Here is a 14,848-nt window from a genome sequence, read left to right as displayed (position 1 = left end):
AAAAGCAGAAGAGTTTATTAAAACAAAACAGTTGTAGTATATTCTAAAGAGTTACTTTTGTATTGGCATTATCTTGCAAATGAAGACAGGGCACACTTTGGAAATGTACTACTTATATTCGCTTTTGTTGTTTCTTACCTCACCTTCTCCAACAATCATAAGATCATTTTCCTCTAGGGTATGGGGTCACCCCAGAGATTCATGGATTTGCAGGATTGAGCCAGATTTGGGAACTTCACTACATGATGGTTGGTGTGACACCATCAGCCATGGTCAGTCTGGCTGGTGCATGGACCTCAATAAACTATGTGTGTTTGATGATGATGGCTTGATTGTGCTGTGATAGGAATTCACTCTGCACCACCCCATCTTCTACTTGTCCTTTTTCAAGCTAGGATGTCACTACGCTCAATTACAGTAGAAGCTCAGAGTTACGAACACCTCGGGAATGGAGATTGTTTGTAACTCTGAAATGTTCGTAACTCTGAACATAAGAACATAAGAATGGCCATACTGGGTCAGACCAAAGGTCCATCCAGCCCAGTATCCTGTCTACTGACAGTGGCCGATGCCAGTGCCCCAGAGGGAGTGAACCTAACAGGTAAAGATCAAGTGATCTCTCTTCTGCCATCCATCTCCACCCTCTGACAAACAGAGGCTAGGGACACCATTCCTTACCCATCCTGGCTAATAGCCATTAATGGACTTAACCTCCATGAATTTATCTAGTTCTCGTTTAAACCCTGTTATAGTCCTAGCCTTCACAACCTCCTCAGGCAAGGAGTTCCACAGGTTGACTGTATGCTATGTGAAGAACAACTTCCTTTTATTTGTTTTAAACCTGCTACCTATTACTTTCATTTGGTGGCCCCTCGTTCTTATATTATGGGAACAAGTAAATAACTTTTCCTTATTCACTTTCTCCACACCACTCATGATTTTATATACCTCTATCATATGCCCCCTTAGTCTCCTCTTTTCCAAGCTGAAAAGTCCTAGCCTATTTAATCTCTCCTCATATGGGACTCGTTCCAAACCCCAATCATTTTAGTTGCCCTTTTCTGAACTTTTTCTAATGCCAGTATATCTTTTTTTAGATGAGGAGACCACATCTGTACGCAGTATTCAAGATGTGATCGTACCATGGATTTATATAAGGGCAATAAGATATTCTCCATCTTATTCTCTATCCCTTTTTAATGATTCCTAACATCCTGTTTGCTTTTTTGACTGCTGCTGCATACTGCATGGACATCTTCAGAGAACTATCCACAATGACTCCAAGTTCTCTTTCCTGATTCGTTGTAGCTAAATTAGCCCCCATCATATTGTATGTATAGTTGGGGTTATTTTTTCCAATGTGCATTATTTTGCATTTATCCACATTAAATTTCATTTGCCATTTTGTTGCCCAATCACTTAAGTTTTGTGAGATCTTTTTGAAGTTCTTCACAGTCTGCTTTGGTCTTAACTATCTTGAGCAGTTTAGTATCATCTGCAAACTTTGCCACCTCACTGTTTACCCCTTTCTCCAGATCATTTATGAATAAATTGAATAGGACTGGTCCTAGGACTGACCCTTGGGGAACACCACTAGTTACCCCTCTCCATTCTGAAAATTTACCATTTATTCCTACCCTTTGTTCCCTGTCTTTTAACCAGTTCTCAGTCCAGGAAAGGATCTTCCCTCTTATCCCATGACAACTTAATTTACGTAAGAGCCTTTGGTGAGGGACCTTGTCAAAGGCTTCTGGAAATCTAAGTACACTATGTCCACTGGATCCCCTTTGTCCACATGTTTGTTGACCCCTTCAAAGAACTGTAATAGATTAGTAAGACATGATTTCCCTTTACAGAAACTATGTTGACTTTTGCCCAACAAGTTATGTTCTTCTATGTGTCTGACAATTTTATTCTTTACTATTGTTTCAACTAATTTGCCTGGTACTGATGTTAGACTTACCAATCTGTAATTGCCGGGATCACCTCTAGAGCCCTTTTAAAATATTGGCGTTATATTAGCTATCTTTCAGTCATTGGGTACAGAAGCAGATTTAAAGGACAAGTTACAAACCACAGTTAATAGTGCCGCAATTTCACATTTGAGTTCTTTCAGAACTCTTGGGTGAATGCCATCTGGTCCCGGTGACTTTTACTATTAAGTTTATCAATTAATTCCAAATCCTCTAGTGACACTTGTGTGTGTGACAATTCCTCAGATTTGTCACCTACAAAGGACGACTCAGGTTTGGGAATCTCCCTAACATCCTCAGCTGTGAAGACTGAAGCAAAGAATTCATTTAGTTTCTCCACAATGACTTTATCATCTTTAAGTGCTCCTTTTGTATCTCGATCGTCCAGGGGTCCCACTGGTTATTTAGCAGGCTTCCTGCTTCTGACGTACTTAAAAAACATTTTGTTATTACCTTTTGAGTTTTCGGCTAGTAGTTCTTCAAACAAAACGCAGCTCCAGCTCATCGCACTCTGGGCCAGGTTTCCAGAGGCAGCTAGACAGCTTCCTTGCAGACAGCTTCTTTTCCAGGCCCAGGCAAGCTTGTCCCCCACCCAACTGGGGTGGATGTGGTGTTGGTATTGTTGCCCACTTTCTAATAGCAGAAAACTGAACACCCTTGCATCACCCTCTGCCCTGTTCCTTCCAGAGGCCCCACCCCTTTCCCTTCACTTCTCTGAGGCCCCACCCCAACTCACTCCAACCCCCCTCCCTCTGTCCCTCGCTCTCCCCCACCCTTGCTCACTTGCTCATTTTCCCTGGGCTGGGGCAAGGGATAGGAGGGGCAAGGGTAGGAGGGGGGTGAGGGCTCCGGCTGGTGGTGTGGGCTCTGAGGTGGGGCTGGGGATGAGGGATTTGAGGTGCAGGAGGGGGATCTGGGCTGCGGGGTGGGGCCGAGGCATTCGGAGTGTGGGAGTGGGCTCCGGGCTGGGGCAGGGGATTGGGGTGCGGGAAGGGGGTGTGGGCTCTGGGCTGGGGGTGCAAGCTCCAGGGTGGAGCCAGAAATGATGGGTTCAGGGTGTGGATGTGGGCTCAGGACTGGGGCAGGGATTTGGGGTGCAGGTGGGGGTGTGGACTCTGGGAGGGAGTTTGGGTGTGGGAGAGGGCTCAGGGCTAGGGCAGGGGGTTGGGGTGCGGGCTCGGGTGCAGCCTTCAGGAGGGAGTTCGGGTGTGGGAGGGGGCAGGGGACTGGGGCACAGGAGGGGGTGAAGGCTCCAGGCAGGGCTGACCTCAGGCGGCTCCCGGGAAGCAGTGACATGACCCTCTGGCTCCAAGGTGGAGGTGCAGCCAGGTGGTTCTGCATGCTGCCCCTGCCCTCAGGCACTGCCCTGGAAGCTCCCATTGGCCGTGCTTCCCAGCCAATAGGAGCTGTGAATCTGGCACTAGGGCTGGGGGCAGCTCACGGAGCCCCCGTGGCTTCCCCTCCACCTAGGAGCCAGATATGCCGACCGCTTCCTGGGACCCATGTGGAGCCAGGCAGGGAGCCTGCCTGCCTTACCCCTGCTGCTCCGCCAAGAGGTGGTGGTGAAAACAGCACATCCCCCTCCAGGCCAGAGGGGTGTGTGTGTGTGTGTGTGTGTGTGTGTGTGTGTGTGAGAGAGAGAGAGAGAGAGAGAGAGAACAGCGTCCCCACAGCTGGGGGAGGGGAGGTGAAAACAGCACCCACAGCTTACAGGAAAACAGTGCAGACCACAATGCTACTCCTGCTCCAGCTGCCTTGGGCTGGCAGTGGGGGCTCACAGCTTTGCCAGTGAATCTCAGCATCTTCAACTCCTAGCTGTAAGTGGGTGCTCCGCAGGTGGGGATGGGGGTATGGGTAGGGTTTGGGACAGGCAGCCCAGATGTGCCTACCTTTAAGATGAAATTACAGGCACAGTAGAGTATTTACTTTTTTTTTTTTTTTTGGTCTCCGCTGCTGCCTGATTGGTTACTTCTGGTTTCACATGGTGTCCTGTTGACCGGTCAGTCCATAACTCTGGTGTTTATATCTTTGAGGTTCTACTGTAGTAACATCACATTCATTTCCATCATGATCTCAAGAACTTTAGCATTTGCAATTCACTGTCCCTATGATCGGTATCCTCAAATTCCATCCCTATGGGATGATTGTGAATTTTGGTCTCCTAATCCAAAACCACTAAACCAGGTCTTGCTTACCTTTCCTTACTAACACTATTATTAATTATTATTATTATTATTTATTGCATTAGCGCCTGCAGACCCCAGCTGAAACTGGGGTCCCATTGTGCTAAGGAGAGAGTGTTAAAGCAAAGTAAAGGAAGCATATAAGAAAGTACAGGGAAGAATAGAGACTTACTTCTGAGGAAATCTGTGTGGTCTGACTATCACTAGAGTAAGAACGCTGATAAGATCTCCCCCATTGATAAATGAAATATAGTCAATATTACTATAATAAAATAACAATAATATAATTACTTGAATAGTGTCTCTAGGAGTAAATCATAGGGAAGCACTCTGAAGGAGGAGTAAGAGGTAAGTAAGCATCAATAGTACTGTCTTTTCTGATTTCAGCCTATTACGTCAGTAAATGGCAGAGTGGTTGTGCAATAGAAAAAACAATATCAACCATCAGTCTTAATTCTTCTGCTAAGAGACAGTGTGATGATGGCTCCAGACGTGTATAGCTAGTAATAATTCCTTTAAAATATTTGGATTTCCTCACGCTATCTATATTTAAAAACTGAGGACTCAGCCCTGAGGCTCCACTGGATTCAGTGATGTTATCAAGATGCTACTTGATTGGTAACATTTAAAATATTTGTGGAAGGGGAAGGGAAATTGGGAGAGTGGAGGGGGTAATACAGCGGCAGTGTAGGGTGGGAAATAAAGGTTTGGAGATTCAGTTCAGAAAATATTCCCCAGAAGTCTGAAGACCAAATTCTATCCTGCTATAAGCACATGCTCCTCCCAGTGCAATCCGTCAGATGTGTTGCAGGGGGAAGTTTGGCCTGAAGGACACAATGTGGACACTACCTTTGACAAATGATACATCAAAATAAGAACATAAGAAGGGCCATAATGGGTCAGACCAAAGGTCCAGTTAGCCCAGTATCTTGTCTTCCGACAGCGGCCAGTCATGATTTTATGGACCTCAATCATATCCCCCCTTAGTCATCTCTTTTCCCAGCTGAAAAGGCCCAGTCTTATTAATCTCTCCTCAGACAGAAGCCGTTCCATATCCCTAATCATTTTTGTTGTCCTTTTCTGAACCTTTTCCAATTCCAATGTATCTTTTTTGAGATGGGGCAACTACGTCTGCATGCAGTATTCAAGATGCAGATGGATTTATATAGAGGCAATATGATATTTTTCTGTCTTATTATCCATCCCTTCCTAAATGATTCCCAGCATTCTGTTAGCTTTTTTTGACTGCCGCTGCACATTGAGTGGATGTTTTCAGAGAACTATCCGTAATGACGCCAAGATCTCTTTCTTGAGTGGTAACAGCTAATTTAGACCCCATCATTTTATATATGTAGTTGGAATTATGTTTTCCAATGCGTATTACTTTTAATTTATCAACATTGAATTTTATTTGCCATTTTATTGCCCAGTCACCCAAGAACAGAATAGCAATACTGACTTTGTTTAATGAAGGGATTCAGCTGGAGATATCAGGTAAACAGGATCTGTCTCTCCCCCTTTCTCTGACCCCAAATACATCCTGGTTCTGGCCAGGTCAGAAAACCTATAGATTAAATCCTGACTCAGTGGACGTCAATGGCAAAGCTCATTGAGTTCAACGAGACCAGCTATGGGAATAGCTTCTTTCATGGTACAGTGATGTGAAAATACCAATCTGGAACCAAGAATTTAGAGGCTTGTGGGGAAAAAAAATTTCATGACCATTTTTTAACTTCAACAAAAGTTTGGATTGGGTCTAGTAATCTATAATGCGATCACAGATCAAATCCTTGTCCAACCCTCAAACACCTCAACTACTCTTTTGGTCTGTAAAAAAATTGGGAATGAGATAAAACTTGGGTGTGAGGTGTAGTCCTAGATCTGGTATAGATGGATCATTGTCCTTGCTGGAGAAGAAAGGATCGGCCTCTTGTGGAAGGGATCAGCACCACTGCTGGGACTATTTAATCAAAAGCTAGTGCTGAACAGAATTATGTAGAAGATTTTTTTTTTAAAGGCGTTGCTAAGGGTCTGATGCAAAGACCATTGAAATCAATGGGAATCTGGCCCTTTATACAGCTTGACCTGGACAATCCTTACTTGGTTTTATCAGCATATTTGTGTACCAAGAGACATAATAAGTTACTAATCGGACAGCTTGAAATCAATTACTATTGATTTGCCAGTACGAAAGTAACAGAACTGGAAATCACAAAGCATGGCAGACAAACCTGACTTGGACTGTATGTATTTAATAAACTGTGTGTATGTAATACTTGTTTCTTTTTTTACTCGATGTGAGGCTTATAGAAGATAAAAGGTCCCTGAACTGCAGGCAATACAGCCAGTGAATTATTTGGTTATAGATGTGGAAGTGAATTGATCAAATAATGATGATTTATTAGAAAAAATGAATAGTTTCACTGCTGAATACCCTCTTCTTTATGGGTATAAATAGAGCAACATAGAATAAAACATATTCATGAATCTATAGTATGTGTTGGAAAGCTGATACTTCCTTCAAATCCTGGTCTGTTATTGCATTGTTGCTGCTGTTATATTAATCTTTAAATACACTGTCTCGTTGGTTCAGTAGCACAGATTTCCAGTTAAAATTAATGTTTCTCAACAGCAGATCCATTAAAAAAAAAAAGCTTTAGTTCCTTTTGGGTTCATATCATTATCCACACCATATGGCTATTCTGCTTGTGTGTTTTCCTCTTTTGTCCTGTCTTCTTGACAAAATAATATATTATCTTTAATCTGTTATACTTCTTCAGAGCTGTGCTGGACATCTAACATCTCATAGGATAAAAACAAACAACCCAACAAAGAATCAAAAATAAAGGTCTAGAGAGATGAATGGGGTGTTTCACAGAGGAAAGTTGGCAACATTCCCATTTTTTTTAACAACACAGCAAGATTATGGAGAAGGTCAGCTCAAAAATAAGCAATGCACACCTCTGCCTTGACATTTAAAGAAAGTAATGTACTAAATATAAACATTTTCCTGGATTTCTTTGCTGGATACTTGTGTACTTTTTATTTCTGTAACATTGGCCGTTGCATCAGAGTTGCTAAGAAAACCAAAATCCAGCAACTTTTTTACCTATGAAACGTAATATTAAATAGACTTCTTAACTTGTGGTTCATTTTTAACTTAGCAATGAAAAATGGACTTAGCGTAAGAGGGCAGACAGAGGTGCTTAATTGCTTTCTTTAACTGGGGCCTGAGTGCCTTCAGCATATGGCAGGATGGAGTCCTTAATAAGAAATTTGTAAAGTTTTGTTTGTTTACTTTGTATGACCATCAAGAAAGTTGTAAACAGCATAATCACTATGGACCCCATTCTGACACCTTCACTCAATATCTTCCTATGTGAGTAGCACCATGGATGGCAGTAGCATCCTATATGTGCAAATAGTGACTGCAAAAATGTGAATGACTTAATCTGTTAGTCATAGGAGGCAAAGTTAGCCTGAGTTTCTCATTCCTTAGGGCATCACTACAGAGGGGTAGAATCAAGGTAGTTAGAGTGCAACCTTATATGTTTTGCCTGGGCTTTTACTTTTTAACTGTAATGAAAGCTAATATATATACTCAAACCATCGAAGCATACAACTTTAACTTCAACTTAAAGTTTTGTGTGTGTGTTGATGTTTTACACACACACACACACACACACACACACACACACACACACACACACACACACACACGACAGGTGACTTTTAGGGTTGCAGACATGTAAATGAAACTGATTAAAGTATATGTGCATTAATGTCCAGTATTTAGGCTTTTTACTTTTAGCAAATGAGTTTTCTGACGCCAAACAAAAAATATCCCTGTTTTCAGCAAATAGGCCATTGACATTCACTGTACTGCCACTGAGGATCATACATTCATTTGGTTAAATGGTTTTTAAACCATATCATGTTTGACTACTGCTACAAAAATATTATTAAAACGTAGCAGATTGTAATAGAACAAAATAGCAGATTTGAATTTTGCCATGCGGTCTGATGGTTGAAGAATTGATTGCTAAATAACAGCTCTGCTCACTAAGGAGATGATCATGCATTTCTTGTTCACCTATTCCTTGCACATCAGAGTTCACAGGGGATTCTGGGTGTGCAAGAAATGTAGGCTAGGCCTTGTTAATAAAAGGACACTTTGAAATACTGCTGCTTTTTAAAAATTAATATGGAGCAGCCATGCCAGAATGACAACAATAAAGAATAACAGTGTCTATACCTGTTCATATAAAGATATTTGAAATTAAACAATGCATTTAGAGCTGAGAATAGGTTCTGAACAATGAGCCTTGAAGAATGACACCCTTTGTTTATACACAGAATAGGTACATAGACAAACTTCTGCCCCACTGTCCAGCCAGTGTATCTCAAAACGGACCCTGGAGGGTCCGTCTGTGCAGAGAGTGTGTTTCTGCCTCTATACCCATTCAATCCTTGGTCTCTCCTGAGACTGCCAATGAGGCTGTCCAGCTGTAATGGTTGTATTTTGAGGAGAACTAGGCAACTTTCATTTACTATCAATCTGGATGCCTTGAATTGGTATAAAACTTTACATCCCATAACAAATCCCCTGAGACATCTTGTCTCCTGTCTGCATAGATTATTAGGTTGCACTTGCCTGTCATTTTATTTTCATACCTGAGTTTCCCATAAATTAAACATTAAGCACAACAACTTGGGTGTTTTTATAGTCCGTTGATTTATAACAGCCAATTCCAGACATTACTCCCACTTTCAGCAACTGCGCCATTGTAATTGTTGTCCAAAAATATCTATGTATCTGGTCTACCTATAGCATATTTTGGGCACATGTTTAAACCACATACTGTGGGGCCCAATCTTGCTCCCACTACAGTTGCTGGCAAAACTTTCCTTGATTTCAATGGGAGCAGGGTAAGAGCCTATGAAATGTGCTGTGCTTGGAACGCTGATATCTGAAATTGCAATCTGTTCGTACTGAGCGCAATGAACTTCATAGCTTGTTAACTTCAAGCCACTCAGATAGACTACAGAAATCAATAACAGACACTGACTGACTATAGCATATGAGAATTAATATGAAGGCAGTTCTCCACATAGTCTGTCTAGACTGGGATTTAAATGTGTGATGTTAGATCACTTTAGCTAGCTCAGTCTAATGAACACCTTCTAAAACTCTACTAGAGAAAAGACATGTACTTTAGCATGTGCTAAACCGATTGAATAAAACCAAGGGGGAAGCCTAGGCTTTAACTTGAGCAGTTTAGTATATGCTAAAGAATGATTGATCTTGTCTTGACTAGAATTTTAGAAGGTGTTAGAGCAAGCTAACAGGATCCAACAAGACATCTTTAAACCTTCATTTAGGCAATGTCTTACACATTTTTTACCTCATTTAGTAATTCCTTGAGTAGTCAAATTCACCTCAGAGCTGCAAGCCTTGCTAAGAATTTCTTTTTAACACAATCTGTGTATCTGATGCTCCTGGAATAATTGTGAATCTTTACGGCAGTAGTACAAAGTATCCTGCCATTCAGGATCAAAGCCAGCTAGAGGGAAACAGGAAGCCAGAGGGCTGGAAGTTAGAAAGTTCAAGAGTCAGTCTGCACACACCTCTCCGTCCTTCTATACTAAAATAAAAAACTGAACCAGACTAACGTGTCTGGCTTAACTGCCTCTCTGCATGACAGAAGCCAGCTGCAGACATTGATAAATTGTTTTATCCTTACAGTTTTATTGGGCCAAAAACCATATTCATTAAGTAACCTTCAGCAATAAATATGACAAAACATTTTCTTAGGGAAATATGAACACAATAAATGTGAAGAAGAGGAAGAGGCATCCCATCTCTTCCTGTATTACACATTCACCTTCCTCCTGGGCATTTCGCTGATGCTCCTTGATTTTCTCTAGCGATACACTATGGTTGCCATTGAGATCTTTATAGTTTTTCCTAATTAATGTCACTGGGATATTCCCTATATGCAGAGAATACCACAAATGTGGAAATGATAGTTACTTGCAAAAGCAAGTTGTAAAGATTTTCACAACAAAAACAGTGTAGGTAATGTCTCCCATATGCTTTCTATGGTATCAATCTATCTAAAGTATCTAGGTACTTTTATGACCCTCATTGCTAAAGTATGCAAGTGCCTTATAATCATGAGTGGGTTTTATCCTCACTACACTCCAGAAAGGTAGGAAAGTATTATTCCCATTTTACAGATGAATAATAGAGGAGAAACGTAGATGTTGGACTTGTCGTCATTGCCACAGTTAGCTCAAGTTAGTACATTTGAGTTACTCCACTTAAGCTAGCCTAGCTTGAATGAGAGTGAAGTGAGGAAAATCACACGGCGAAACAACACTCCAGCTACACAAAAGTGATTGGATTCACAGTTGATGAGCTGGAGCTACTGCTTCCCTGCTATATCACTAGCTGGAGCAAGAGCAGCAATCCAGCTTCAACCCACCCCCTTATGTGCCAGCTAACATGAGCTAAAAGCACCGCTTAACTTGAGCTAGCGATTTTTGGACATAGACAAGAGTCAGGTTAGGGGAAAAACTTGAGTTATACTCGAAATAATGATGCAGTGAAGACAAGCCCCAGACTATGACTTGCCCATGGGAAACATGTGGGTAAGCTGGGAACTGAGTGCAAATCTACTGAACCCCAGCCCTGAGCTATTTCCATTAAACTGCTAGTATGTGTGACAACCCCTTAGCTGGGCCATCAGCTAGGACGTGAAACGATCACATCACAAAAAACACCATTGGCAAGCTTTTCCAGAGTCTCAGCAGAGGGGCCAAAGATTTAAAGGGCACTGGAGGTGAACTTTCACCCATACAAGTGGTCCCTCACAGGCCAGGTTTCAAGCCCTTTGGCAGACAATGTGGGGAAGGTCCTAGTGCTGCTGCCCAGCCTGTGTTTCTTGTAGTTATAAAGGGCCCCATTCTCCCAGGCTGCCACTGCAGCACTTCTCAAATACTGAATTTACACACATTCAAAGAAACAAGAAATTAAATAATAATGAACAAGGAACACACACAATACCACGAATGTCCAGGCCATTAAAATAGCCTACCAGCCTATCTTTCCAGTCATATTCTATTGAGCCCCAAGAACCAAATTGATGAGAAGGTTCCAACAGTGCAGAAAAAGAGATTGAGAAGCTTCAGAAAGATAGATCACAAAATCAACTGAGAGAAGACACAGTCCTCATTTGTGCAGACCATCCCAATGAGCAAATGGCACTCTGCAACACATCTGCAACCACGCATGTGATAGCAGACAGCCCAAGGAAGTGAGGGCCTAAAATTAGATGACAAAGGAAAATCCAGAAAGTATCAAGTTATTAGTCTCACCTAACCAACGAGAAAGTGGAATCTGGCTGGTGTAACCTTTGCCCGTGCCTTTATTCTGGAATATGGATGTAGATATAGTCTGATAAGTGAGGATGGCTCACGTATGCCCTTTTGCTGCAGAGATTTGTACCTTTTGACAGCTGTATTATCACAGTGAAATTCTCATTGCAAATGTGACTGCCATACACTCCATGATAACTTACATTTTTAAGGACTCCAAGCATATAATGTCCTTTCATTTGAAGGAAAGGAAAAGATCCATCCTATTGCATCACTAGGCACATGCTTATATCCACCATTACTGTTCCTTATACACTTTTTTGAGATACAGCACTTGCCCTTTATATCGAGCTCATACTACTCATTTCTAATAGAACAAAACAAAAGGAGTGCAAACCACATACATTCAGCAAATAAATTGTTTAAATAAACCATAGTCATTATGCAAGATGTCACTAAAGAACAGAAAAATGTATGAAGTTAATTAACAGCCTACAAATTGAAACAGCAACATAATAATGGGCACTTACTTACTCTTATCTCTTTAGCCAATTTTACATTTACATATTGAATTTTTCAACTTAGAATAATTGGGTTTGATTTTGTAATGAAAAGGGAAAAAACCTTATTGTATTCCCTGTAGCTAAGAGTCTATCCATATTTTCCATTGCCGTTCTCCACTTTTAGAGTGGTAGGGTCAGAGCCTGCTCTCTGTGACACCAAAGAAATATGGAGTAACTCCATTGAGAAATATGGAGTAACTCCAATGGACTTTCACTGAAATTGGAATCTGTCCATAAAAAATTGTTTCAGGTCTAAACTTGGCACATATGGTTCTCAGCCAAGAAGCACATTTTTTTATTCACCAATTTTTAAAAAAGGCGCAATGTTCATGTTTCAGGCTAGTGTAAAAAAATTAGAAAATTACACGTGCTAATTTAGTTTTAAAAATAGTTCTAATTTAATGAGAAATGTTGACCAAATTCAGAGGAGGAGCAGCAGCGCCATAGGTGAGACTGGGCTGCAGCTCTGATCCTAGCTTGGCAGGTTGGATTTCATTCTTCCAACCTCTCCCCATCCCCACCCCCAAGATGAAATGCAGTTCCTGAGGCTTCATGGAGGTGCCAGTATCATTACCAGTGACTCCTTATTCCATGTGGCTGCTTTAATCCTACAGGCCCTAAACCTATTTCTTATTTCATACCCCCAACAGGAAGGCTAAAGAACAAGCTTTGTTCACCTCTCACGATACACAATCTTTGTTGTTTGCTTGGCACTGAAATAAGATGGAATAAATTCATTTTTAATGCACGAACTGAGCTAGCAACAGCATTCGCCTTATGTGGAAGTTCATTTCTGAGTCCTCCAGAAGGAAAAGAAGCTTTTGTGCCTATAAGCTTTAGGGATAATTATACTCACACAGTAAGGGGCATATTTCTCTTATCACCACTTTGCACAACAGAGCTAATAAATATTGCTATTTTGCTGTAGCACAAGAAGATGTATTCTACTGAAATTGATATTCACATCCAATGTGAATTACAAAGTGGGAAAGCAAGTATTCCTGGGACTATTGGGTGAATTCTCTGCTCCATTCTGCAGACACTGGCCTCACACCAGCCAGCGATTCCCACTGAAGTGTTCCCCCGCTGTGTAGGAGGAATCTTTGCTGCTGTTTAGCTGGCAAAGGTGGCATAACTTCTTATGCCAATCACGCTGTCCAGGGCATCAGGGGAGGGAGGAGCTACACTCTTCTAAATCTCAAACTCCACTAGATTAAAGGATTTTGCACCAGTGGTTTAAATTACAGCAGCACCTCTCCTGCTCCAATTTATACCAGGAGTTAGTAGGCCTGAGTTAGGGAGCAGGAAATGGCTCTCTGCAGTCAACACTTCCCACTCTGTGCAAGCACAGCCTGTATTTGGAAAGAACGGCTCTTTTGGTCATATTCTCAGCTAGTGTAAATCAATGTGGCTCCATTGATGTCATCTTACATTATCTGAGGATCTGGCCCCATGGATTTTCCCAAGAATTAGGTATAAGAAAAACTCAGAAATCTGAGTTGGTTTTTCCACAGATGATTTATTTCAGGAAAATTCTGAGCAGTATAAAATAAGGGGAAACTTTGGACAAAATGACCATCTTGAAGACAACTTTAAGATAAATCTTAATTTGTCCTATTTAAGGGTTCCTTACAGGGCCGGTTCCAGGCACCAGCTTAACAAGCAGGTGCTTGGGGCAGCCAAGGGAGAGGGACGGCACCTGCGGCAATTCGGGGGCGGCAGGTCCCTCACTCCCTCTAGGAGCGAAGGACCTGCCGCCGCCGATCGCGGCTTTTTTTTTTCCCCAATTGCCGCAGCCGGTTGCGATTGCAACTTTTTTTTTTTTTTTTTGCTCGGGGCAGCGGCAGAAATGCTGGAGCCGGCCCTGGTTCCTTAACTTCTGAAAAGACCCAAGTATTATTACTTCCATCTTAACAGACAAGGCAAAAGCCAGACAAATGTAGGGCCAGATCCTAGACTGCTCTAAATTGGCATGAATGGAGCTAAGCCAGTTTACACCAGCTCATGGTCTGGCCTAAAGTAAATTTAGTCTCTGCCTCTCTGAACCAAACTTGGCTAAACTTCAGTGATGTTGAAAACTCATATGTATCATTTTTGCAAACACTTTTTAGATCCAGCTATGTAATACAGAGTATCCAATTACTAGTGGTAAAAATCCGTAGTAGATAGCATTGGTCTTTATAATTAAAAATGTCATTTCAAGCTGCTGTTCATCCACCAGAAAATACTGTTATTTATTACTAACTAGAGGATGAGTTTTCCCCAGCTGGTTCTTTATTGTATGCACATCACATGTCTTTCTCTGGAGAAGGAAGATCTGTCTGCGTGCATTTATTCTCTATGATTAGCTAGCATTAACAATTGGGTTAATAAAGTAAATCCCTTTCAGGAGTAGCCACTAAGCAGATTTACTAGCAAAAGTCATTGTAAACATGACTACAGAAATACTCTCCTTTCTTCTGTAGACATGGTGCTATACCCAAGCTGTCTAATAAATGCAAATAGCAATGACTAGTAACAATGGAGAAGAAATGACGGAATTCTGCTATTATGATTCAAATCACAAAAAGCTTTAGATACCGGGGGCCCTGTCATAGTGTATTATTTCCAAAGCATAGAAAGGCGAGTTGTTTTCTCTATAATTAGCTGTGTAGCAGTGAGAGTGTTCTTAATGTTACAACATTCATGAAATTTGTGGGAAACCTGTTACATATTCTGGAATGGTTAATTCTTACTTAGGACCAAGATA

This window comes from Chrysemys picta, chromosome 3 (genome assembly GCF_011386835.1).
Source record: "Chrysemys picta bellii isolate R12L10 chromosome 3, ASM1138683v2, whole genome shotgun sequence".
In the NCBI taxonomy this organism is placed as follows: domain Eukaryota; kingdom Metazoa; phylum Chordata; order Testudines; family Emydidae; genus Chrysemys; species Chrysemys picta.
This window is presented reverse-complemented; position numbering follows the sequence as displayed.